The sequence below is a fragment of the Saccostrea cucullata genome, unplaced genomic scaffold (genome assembly GCF_032062105.1).
Source record: "Saccostrea cucullata isolate Sc308-1 unplaced genomic scaffold, CSIRO_AGI_Scuc_v1 ctg2622, whole genome shotgun sequence".
NCBI classification, from domain to species: domain Eukaryota; kingdom Metazoa; phylum Mollusca; class Bivalvia; order Ostreida; family Ostreidae; genus Saccostrea; species Saccostrea cuccullata.
In genome coordinates this window covers 169,907-181,736 of record NW_026922155.1, presented here as the reverse complement: position 1 = coordinate 181,736, position 11,830 = coordinate 169,907, and the positions used below count along the sequence as shown (strand labels likewise).

Below are 11,830 nucleotides of genomic sequence, written 5' to 3'. Positions count from 1 at the left end.
TTCACCTTATTTTTATACAATGTTCAAGTATTAGGCCTATATAAATTTATTGTGAGTTTCCAGTTCTCCAACCACATCTTATGTACACGTATATGAGCCTACCATGAAAAATTTATCTGCTTCTTTAATCTTTACAGAAGTAAAAAAATTTGGTTTCTTTCTTAGAAATCCTTATCTCGCTCACTTTTGTCTTTGCAAAAATGCACATCTTATAAACATTAATCAGAAAAAGTTGTGACTGCAAATCCCTTAGAGAGAATGGCAGCTTGCCAACAAAATGTTACAATAATGTTCCTTCCTAACTTATTTTTTCTCAGGTTGGAATGGAATAGGAAACACACTATTTATTTATCTTGGCCTTATCATGAGACAGTTGTACTTTTTCAAAGCTGTTGCAAGAAAAAAGAACATCACACTATATGGATTGTGGAAGTACATTTTGATACAGTAACTTTTATACATTTGTCAAAAGATTTTTTTGCAATTACACTTTAGCAATTTCATATACAAATGTAAAAGTAAATATTTTGGTTTGTTTTCATGTTTTGTTTCATTTTAATTTTTTGTTGTTTTCCATCTTCCAAATGTAAAGGATTTTGTAAGGTGTTAAGAGTTGTCATAGAAATGAAATAAAAAATCATGCAAATTCAAATTTTTAAAATTTTTTTTAGCTTTAGATATACCCCAAAATGAAGTTTAGGGGAGGAGTGTATACATGTGTACATGTACATTATATATTGGAATCCTCAAATCCGTCTGTAGACATGACTTTGTCTTAATTTGTCTATATATATAAAAAAAATGTTAATAGGAGTGCTTGTCCCATAAAAGCAGTACAGATGTCCTTAGCTATTAAAGGGAAAAAATATCCTTGACTTGATCACAAACCATGATTATAGTGGGATCTAAGGATTTTCAAAAGTAGATTGTATTTTTGATCTGACAGACAAAATAAATACCAGTACTGCACAATTAAGCCCTTACAAATGAAATGTAGGAGCAATTTATTGTTATATTCCTGCAGACATAGTAACAAGTTCTTTAGCAAAATGCTTTTTTGTGTCTAAAGTTTTATTTTTCCTTCATATACATTTACTTTAAAACCCTTGAACCCCAGTCCAGTGACCCGAAAAACCGAGCCTGATAATGGATATTTCTGTAGTTCTTCTTTTGGTGCATCATACACTGAACATGTGACATAGAGTTCATCTAGATTAGTCCCGCCAAAACAGCAAGATGTAATTCTCAATGCAGAGGGAATGTTAACAGTTTGCAGCTCGCAGCTTGAAATGAAAATGATATTTTTTTAGTTTCAAAGCATAACAAAATTCAAACATAGTACCATTTAATCCAGCAATTGACTTTGATTATGCATTTAAGTAATTCTTCATTGCTTTTAATGACAACTTGGGAAAGCTAATTTACATCCAGGAAAATTCCCGAAAATGAAGAAAAAAAAGTTTTGCATTTATCTTCTATCTATTTTTGTCAACATATCTGTTTACAGGTCATTTTAATGAAATACCTGTTGGCGGATCATATCGAACAACTTTTCCAGCAAAATAGCATGCTACCCATAGTTTACCCTCGGTATCAATGGTCATACCATCAGGAACACCGATCTCTTCAAGGGGCCTCCCTGTAGTATCCACAATTACTTTCTGATTTGCTGAAGTGAACAGAAAACATATTGCCTCATTTTTATCCATTCTGTACAGAGTCTGCTATTTTGGAACTGTTCTTGTTCTATGTTTCACAAGAAATCTTTTACCTGCATGATATGCGAAACATAATACAGAAAAGTTTATCTATTCATTTGTTTGAGAATCAAGAAACTAAGCATGCAGAACTATTGATAATCTTACAAAGTTCCCCAGATGCAGCATTGTAGTCGAAGCTGTAGATCTGTCGGGGCGTGGAGTCAATGTAAAACATTGTCTTTGTATCCTCTGTCCACGCCAGGCCATTGGAAATCCCAACGCCTTTCACCAGCGTGCGGAGACTACCATCCAAATCCAAACAATAAAGGTTGCCAATCCTAGGCATATTGATGACATCAGGCACCATTGGACCCATCGTTCCTTGATAAATAATATCAAGTATAAAAATCCTGTCTACACAGCCAGACAATACCCTACTAAACGAACCAATTCACCAGCAATTATCCGACCTTTAGGGTCACATTTGCCATCGTTGAATCGTGTATCTAAACCTTGTTCCACCTCGTGTAGTTTGGTTACCTTCTTTGTGTCCCAGTCCACATGTACCAAACAACGACCCACCCCTGCTATCAGTCCACCAGTTTTGGCGGGAACAACAAATCCAACTGGACCATCTGAAATGACAATCTTCGAATTACTGAGGATATGAAAACAGTTGTTTTCAAATTGTATTGTTGATAGCGTTTGGATTGTTGCACTTATTGAATACCTTTCTTCCCTTGATGATCTATCGGTTCGAACTACATTTGTATATCGTTGACAAACAATATCTTGACCGTAATTTACTTACCCAGCTCAAATTTATCATCTACCCTTGTTTCTGGATTGTATCTGTGGATACTATTGCCATATATGTCTACAGAGGTGTATTGCTGACATCATCCCAGTGTGGTCCTTCTCCAACCGTAGTTGTAGCTTTTAAAACACATTCAACATTCATTCTGCCGAACGATGTGAAAGACCTTCCAGGATTCACACTTCAGAAATGAAGATTTATTTACTAGTACTCCGCCCTGGCTTTATCGTTGTAACCTAAATTCTATCTCTTTGCACTTTAATCATCTTAGCCTTATTTACAGTAGAATAGTCCAACTGTGGTGGTGCACTATGAACGTACTAAAGATATGCAGTTACCTGGTAAAAACTTAGTTTTAAATTTTATCTAAATACAAGTTTAAGAATTATGGGATTCTAAGCTTATGGTCACTAGAATAGACGAATGTAAATACTTGCATATCTTACACCATTTCTTCAAAAGAGTGTCTTGCAAGATAAGACAAACATATAGTATGCTTTACACAATGAATGCTAGCTCTCTACAGAGGAGTTTTTGAATGTACGAGCTGCTTATGTTTTAATAGTTTGATTTTGAGAATTTGTTCCAATACAAATGATTTATGAAGTATTTCAAAGGTGAGTCCTATATGCATGACGAGGAAATGCATCTAGTTTATCCATTCTTTATCGTTTTTGCAACACAATTTATATTAAGGGATTGTACAGGCAGATAGATTAACAAAATCAATATTTATTTGAGCATGTAGTTAGATTATACAATCATATGTAAATATTATCTCAATGACATCTTTTTTAACTTTGAGCATTCGTTATCGCATACACAACAGCGGCCAGACTGTTTAAATCTGTTATATAATCTTCATGGACTTATCAATGTCCTGTTGTGTAAATATTTGCTTTCTAGTTTATCTGTTTACCTCAGACTTATAGCCATTTGAGAATACAAAGTAAACATATTAATTCAACTCGAAAGAGGAAATTCTTCACAATCATTATTATCAATCATATGTCGTTTTTTTTTTAAATATTCCAAAACAATCAAATTGAATATGGTTACCCTGCCTACAGGCATACAACTAATACTGGATTCCTAATTTACTTAAAAACCCTTTCAAGGCCAACTTTATTATTATTATTTAATAATGTTTGCTCTCCCGTCTCCGGATAAAATCAAAGTACTCAGAAGTACAGAGAGCCGGGCTCATTTACAGAGTAGAATGAATTTCTTACATGAATTACCGTTTATATTCTGATGAAAAAAATATTTTAAAACTATCAATATAAATGATAAGACACTGACAGTGAGTTTTTCAATCCTAATACCACGGTCCGATTTTGTCAGAATCAGAATTAATCTGGTATCGCAGCTGGATGTAAACAAACAGGCCAGTCTGGTTCTCTCCTGCATTACCTCGTATGTTTAGAGAAGTACGATAACACTGATTATCAAAAATCCTTTCGCTAATGAACTATTTTCTTTGACTTAGGACTGAAGTTTTCAAAGTCATTACTACTAATGTTTATTTATATAGATAAAATATGGGCGGCGGAAAGGGTAAAAAAGACGTTTATGCAAAACTAACAACTAATTTTATAAACATAATGAAATACAAAACAGACAACATTAAAAACAGAATCAACAGACTCGTTTGCAAAATCAACAGACTCCGATGCGAAACCAACGATCACCAATGCAAAACCAACGATTATTCACTGAATTGTCGCTAGATAGCGTGCAAAAAACATACATTACCTGAATTAACGCTAGATGGCGCGGAAGTTTTTCTACGTCATTATTATTTTTGTACTTTCATAGAAAGGTGTATCCTGGGGCCCACTCGATTGGGACCCTCCTAGAAGCAGAGGGGAATGTCGGAAGGGTTGGAATATGTATGTCTAAATCGAGTGTTTAGAAGGGTATTGAATATTATGTAATATTATCTGCAATGTTTTAAATTACTGCAGTAGACACTGTAGTTGTTTTTCAAGAATTTGAATCCTTTGATTTAAAGCATTAAATGTTAGTTCGAAAGGGAAACTTGAAGAGATAATTAAGAGTGGGAAAAAAATTATTTAATATAATAGTTTTGGGAATTTTTTTTATCTATGTAAAGAAAGTTTTAAAACATCAGGTGCCTGAGACAGAAGAATATTAAACTACATGTATAAAAAAAGAATAATTATGGTAAAATCAGGGACCTATTTATAGCTCAGATCTTCAACCCATATTACAAGGTAAATTGTGAATCTGTGTTCGATGGTTGATTTTAATGCAATTGCATAACAGAAAAAATGCTTCTTAACAGAATTATCCTTCATACATTATAAAAATATTTTTTGCAACTGTATTTTGTTTAAAGTTTGGTTTATTTACAATAATAAAAGTCCCCCAAGTTTTCAACCACCCGCTTGACGCCATATTAGAATGCTATCCTTCCATCTCTGACGTGGAAGGCTGAGGAGGCCTTCTAAGTCTACCCTACCAAACCAATCGAGCAGACAGAATGTATATTCTGGAATAAGAAGAGTCCCAATAGAGTGGGCCCTGGCCACAATTAAAGGCAGAAGGATAAAACGTACGCTGAACTAGGACCTTAGGTCCCCTGCTCAGTTCACGACTATCGGGCCTGTTTACTCCGCTACAAAATGTAGTGCGTTGCATACGTAAAGTGAAAATAGAATAAATCGTAATACTGTGAAGCCTTTACAGTGTAAAACAAACAACTGTTTTAAAGGAATAACCATCTAATGGGTATTAGAAAAGATAAAGGGGGTGGAGGGTGGGTGCTGAGCAACATTAACTGCAATTTTATACGATATATGATATATGAGCGTTTAACATTTATGGATTACGTTAGGTGACCTGTAGTCTCCCCTATGATTTTATATCATGTAAGGTTATAGTATCTATATAACACAGTGCCTAACCTCTGATCTACTTACTAATAGTATGCGACTCAGAGTAAACGACGTCAAGTCTCTGAATTCGCAGATCTCTAACAAGTAGGGGGAGGAGGAAGATGTTTTCCCTTACCACCCCCTACCTCTTAATTTCGCTCGGACTTTTCACCGATCCTTCAACATAATGGAATAATTATTTGTTAAATTATTTATGTCTCCTTCTTCTTCCTTATGAGGTCATGATTAAATGGGCGACCTCATCACTTTAACATTTTTTAGTAAACCTCTGATTTTATTTATTTTACAAAGAAGATGTACCCCCTGTATTTCGAAGTTTTGGGCTGCATCGAGTTCTCATCCCCTTTCCCTGGAATTAACACATCAAATTCATGAACTACATTTAAAAAAGAAATAAAAATTTAAAAATGCACCAATTGTTTTTCTTTTTGGGATACATATACTGTATTTAAAGACAAGCAAGTTGAACAATCCTCCAAATTCCAATTACATACATTTAGAGAAATTGTGCACTTTTTTTCCAATTTTCAAAAAATTAATGTCGCAACTGTTGTTTTGGAGAGGATTTAAAAAATAATTCTACACATACCATGATTTTTAAATTATTCCCTACTTATAACTTTCAGCCACATCGTAACAATGTACAACATTGTCTCATTCATATACTATAATTTGTGAAATATGAAATCCTTATTGATGTACAATATAATACTTCCGCTTGTTCCCATAATCTTTATGCTGATACCAGAGGAACAAAAAGTTAATAAGACCAGGTGTCATCTTCTGTTCTACATCCTATGGGGATACAGAGGCCACCTTATATTGTACATCAGTAGGGGGACCAGAGAACACCTTAAATTGTACATCAGTAGGGGGACCAGAGAACACCTTAAATTGTACATCAGTAGGGGGACCAGAGAACACCTTAAATTGTACATCAGTAGGGGGACCAGAGAACACCTTAAATTGTACATCAGTAGGGGGACCAGAGAACACCTTAAATTGTACATCAGTAGGGGGACCAGAGGACACCTTATATTGTACATCAGTAGGAGGACCAGAGGACACCTAATATTGTACATCAGTAGGGGACCAGTGTGTCACATTATATAATACATCATTAGGTTGACCAGAAGTCACCTTATACTGTACATCAGAAGGGGACATCAGTAGGGGGACCAGAGGTCACCTTATATACTCTACATCAGTAGGGGGACCAGAGGGTACCTTATACTGTACAACAGTAGGGGGACCAGAGGGCACCTTATATTGTACATCAGTAGGGGACAACAGTAAGGGGACCAGAGAACACCTTATATTGTACATCAGCAGGGGGACCAGAGGTCACCTTATACTCTACATCCGTAGGGGGACCAGAGGGCACCTTATACTGTACATCAGTAGGGGGGCCAGAGGGCACCTTGACTTCTACATGTGTAGGGGGACCAGAAGACACCTTATATTGTACATCAGTAGGGGTCCAGAGGTCACCTTATATTGTATATCAATAGGGGGACCAAGAGTCACCTTATATTGTACATCAGTTGGGGGACCAGAGGCAACCTTATATTGTACATTTGCTATAGTAGGGAGACCAGATGTCACCTTATATTGTACATAAGTAGGGGGACTAGAGGTCACCTTATATTATACATCAGTAAGGGACATCAGAAGGGGGAGCAGAGGACACCTTATATTGTACATAAGTAGGGGGACCAGAGGTCACCTTATATTGAACATCAGAAGGGATCAGAGGACACCTAAATTGTACATCAGTAGGGGGACCAGAGGACACCTTTTATGTACATCAGAAGTGGGAACAGAGGTCACCTTATATTGTTTATCAGTAGGGGGACCAGGGGTCACCTTAAATTGTACAACAGTAGGGAGACCAGGGGTCATCTTATATTGTACATCAGTAGGGGGACCAGGGGTCACCTTATTTTGTACACCAGTAGGGTGACCAGAGGTCACCTTATATTGTACATCTGTAGCGGGACCATAGGACACCCTTTATGTGCATCAGCAGGGGGACCAGAGATCACCTTATATTGTATTTCAGTAGGGGGACCAGGGGTCACCTTATATTGTACAACAGTAGGGAAACCAGGGGTCATCTTATATTGTACATCAGTAGGGGGATCAGGGGTCACCTTATTTTGTACACCAGTAGAGGGACCAGAGGACACCTTATATTATACATCAGCAGGGGGACCAGGGGTCACGTTATACCGTATAAGTGGAAATTTTAGCGAGATGCAAATTTAGCGATTTCTCATTAAAAAATGGTCATTTATTTTTAGCGAGACGTAATTTTAGCGATTTTAAAATGCTTAGTAAAGAAGGTATTACAAATAAAACGAAATTAATATTTAGCGATATTCAATTTTAGCGATCTCAGGACCCTCGCTAATAATGCCAAAATTAAATCCTCGCTAAAAATTCTACTTGTACGGTATTGTACATTAGTAGGGGGACCAGTGGACACCTTATATTATACATCAGGAGGGGGACCTGGGGTCATCTTATATTGTACATCAGTAGGGGGACCAGAGGTAACCTTGTATTGTACAACAGCAGGGTGACCAGGGGACATGTTATATTGTACATTAGTAGGGGATATCAGTAGGGGGACCAGAGGACACCTTATATTGTACATCAGTAGGGGGGCCAGAGGCCACCTTATATTGTACATCAGCAGGGGGACCAGGGGTATCTTTTATTGTACATCAGTAGGGGGACCAGAGGTAACCTTATATTGTACATCAGTAGGGGGGACCAGGGGACATCTTATATTGTACATAAATGGGGGACATCAGCAGGGGGACCAGATGTAACCTTATATTGTACATTAGTAGGTGATATCAGTAGGGGGCCAGGGGTCACCTTATATTGTATATCAGTAGGGGGACCAGAGGTAACCTTATATTGTACATCAGTAGGGGGACCAGGAGACATCTTATATTGTACATAAGTGGGGGATATCAGTAGGGGGACCAGAGGACACCTTATATTGTACATCAGTAGGGGGACCAGGGGTCAACTTATTTTGTACATCAGTAGGAGGACAAGAGGTCACCTTATATTGTGCATCAGTAGTGGGACCATAGGACACCTTTTATGCACATAAGAAGGGGGAACAGAGGTCACCTGGTATTGTACATAAGTAGTGAACATCAGTAGGGGGACCAGAGGTCACGTTATATTGTATATCAGTAGGGGGACCAGGGGTCACTTTATATTGTACAACAGTAGGGAAACCAGAGGTCATCTTATATTGTACATCAGTAGGGGGATCAGGGGTCACTTTATATTGTACAACAGTAGGGGGACCAGGGGTCACCTTATATTGTACTTTATTAGGGGGACGAAAGGACACCTTATATTGTACATCAGTAGGGAGACAGAGCCTTCAGGTCTGTTTTAACGTTCGTTACTAGGTGGACCTGAGGTAAATAAATTTTGTACATCAATAAAATGACCAAAGATCACCTTATATTTTATTTCATTTTTGAGACTAAAGGTCACCTTTATATTGTACAACAGAAAGGGGACCATAGGACACCTTATACCGAACAAGAGCAGACGTCAAATTATATTGTACATCATAAGGGGAAACGGAGGTCACCTTATACATCAATAGGGGGTCAGAGGTCACCCTATGTTGTAGATCATTATGAGGACCTTAGGTCACTCTATATTTTACATCACAAGGGGGACAAGAGGTCATCTTGTATTGTACATAAATAGGGAGACCAGTGGCCCCCTTTGTTGTACATTTTTTAGGAAATCAGGCATAAAATAAAATCTATATGAATGCAGAGATAAAGCATCAACGATTCTAGACCCGTCTTAACCAACAGACACCTAAAATGAAAACAAGGGCGAACCAGAGGTTACAGAAAAAATGCATAATAACGAGATGCTAGATGTTCACTTAAGAATATAAGAGGCCTATGGATCTTATAGGTCATCTGCACATCTTGTAAAACTTTAAAACTTTCATTTCAAATAATCGTTAATAATTCGCAATAATTAGTAGTGCTCATGGACCACAAAAACCCTCATCCTGAGGTCATACATTCACAATTTTGAAAAAAAGAACCATTGTTCATAAAAAAATTGGTTTATACCAAAGAACAAATTTCAAAGCATTAATTCAATAACAGTATTGTTTACAAATTACATGGTACCCATGAGTCAGAGCCCTTGAAATTTATAATTTTGGAAGACGCTCCCTTGCTTATCATAACTATATGTTAGTTTATTTAATATCCAGGAGCAGAGAGGAAGATTTTTTAAAGAATTAAGGAGGCTGGGGGGTCAACAAATTAACCACAAATTAACCATCAGATTTAACTTATATTTTTAGATACGGTATCGTAAGCTGTCAACTATCATTTGGCAAAGAAAAAATTCATACATTTTAGTTTTAAAATTTGATCATTTTTGTATATCTTTATATGGAGCTCTTCTTTTAAAGGAGATCAAAATAGTCTGAAAATGGCTGCCACCCCCTGCCTCTTTAATGAATTTAAACTTTACAGTTTATATAGCCCCACCGTAACACCGGAACCCCTGACCTTTGGGTCACGAATTTCTAAACTTTGAAGAGAATACCCTTCCTAATCACAATTTTGCATGTAGTTAATTTGTTTAATATCCAGGGGCAGAGTGAAATATTTTCAAAGAATAAATGCATTTCATAAATTAATATGAATTTTTATAGCCCTGTCCTAACCTCAGGGCCCCTGAGCCTAGGACAATGAATTTCACAATTTTGGTATGGAGTCAATGCTTATGATAATTATGCCAACAGTTCGACGGCTTGATGTTTTAAATGAGTAAAGAAGATTTTTAAAGATTTCGTCAATTGTAATAGTTTCGCTCAAATTTTCTTGCCTTAGGGGGTGGAGGGCAGGGACCATGAATTAAAAAATCTCCCCTTCACCCATAAATGCTTTATGCCAAAATTGGTTGTAAATGGTTGAAAGATTGCAGAGAAAAGCTGAAAATGTTCGAATGTTAACGCACAATGCACAGCGCACGACGCCAGAAATAAAATGATAGCAATAAGTCACATGAGTTGATTCAGTTGACCAAATAAGGAGTCCTTTGGTTTCAATATTTATGTAAAATTTTAGGCGTCTTCTGGTCTCCCTGTTGACTTACAATATAAGATGAGCTCTGGTCTTCTTATTGATGTAAAATATAGAGTGTCTTCCGGTTTCTTCATTGTCGTTCAAAATAGTGTTATCATTAGTTTTAATGATGTACAATATAATGTGACCTCTTGTCCCCCTACTGGTGTACAAATTACGAGGGCTGTTCAATTAATAATGTCCTGAACTGTATGACATACAATACAGATATCATATGGCATTAAGCTTGAATTTTTCGCATTATCGCATCTTTAATGAATTCATAACAATTGATGTGACTACTTTTCATCACAGTTTAGTTGTAAGAAGCTGGAAAACAAGGGTATTCGAGACACTGCATTAAAAATGAATTGTAGAGAATCAGTAAAATAGAGTAAAATTAAGCCGTTCATTAAAGCTGCTGTAAAACTTGTTAAGAATCCCAAAGAAATACTCACTGAAATATGTAAAAATTTAATATTGCAATCAGTGTATGTTTTATAGACAATTGAGCAGGTGGATTTCAATGATAAAAAATATATATATAATGAGCATCAAAAATGGATACCGTACTTGTAAACAAAAATTAAACAAATAAAGTACTGTTTGTCGAATTTCAACAAATAATCACTGATGGTGTATGATTGACTATACGACACATAGCAAAGAATGGAGGCGTACAAGGCGAGGACAATCCCCCGCTCTAAAAAAGACATTTTTCAAATTTTTATGGTTTACATAATCTTTTGCATATCAAATTCTGTATTTCATTGTTTTAATAATGTATGAATAATTTATTTTTTACTCATGTTTTTAAGACATTTGAAAACAAAAAAAAAGAAAAAGCTTCATGTATGATTCGAACTCTCTTCATAGCTCAGGTTTAGTCCCAGACCAACCGCTTTAACCACTACGCTACAAAGTATATGCACTATTGACGTCTTTCAGTTTGATTTAAATGGACGGGTTTGTTGAAGCGGGAATTTTTCAGAAAAGTTCGAATTTCATAAAAGATGGGTTCAGATTCCATTTTTTGACAAATGAAATAGATTTCACATTTACATTTCCATCATTTAAGCATTCACAAAGAATGGAGATTTGACCCATTCATGTTCAAATTCGTTTTTTTAATGCTCTATTAAACCCATTTTCCACTAAATATGCTTAACTGTCAACTTTGAAATAAATATTATCAAATGAAAAGTCGTTCAGAAAAATAAAATAATAAAATATTTTGAAGATGATATTACT

At 36.1% G+C, this 11,830-nt stretch overlaps 1 pseudogene; it reads right to left on the bottom strand.

Moving 5' to 3' along the window:
* Positions 1-1,493: 1,493 nt before the first annotated feature.
* Positions 1,494-3,044, bottom strand: LOC134261283 (regucalcin-like; annotated as a pseudogene).
* Between the last annotated feature and the right edge of the window lie 8,786 nt (positions 3,045-11,830).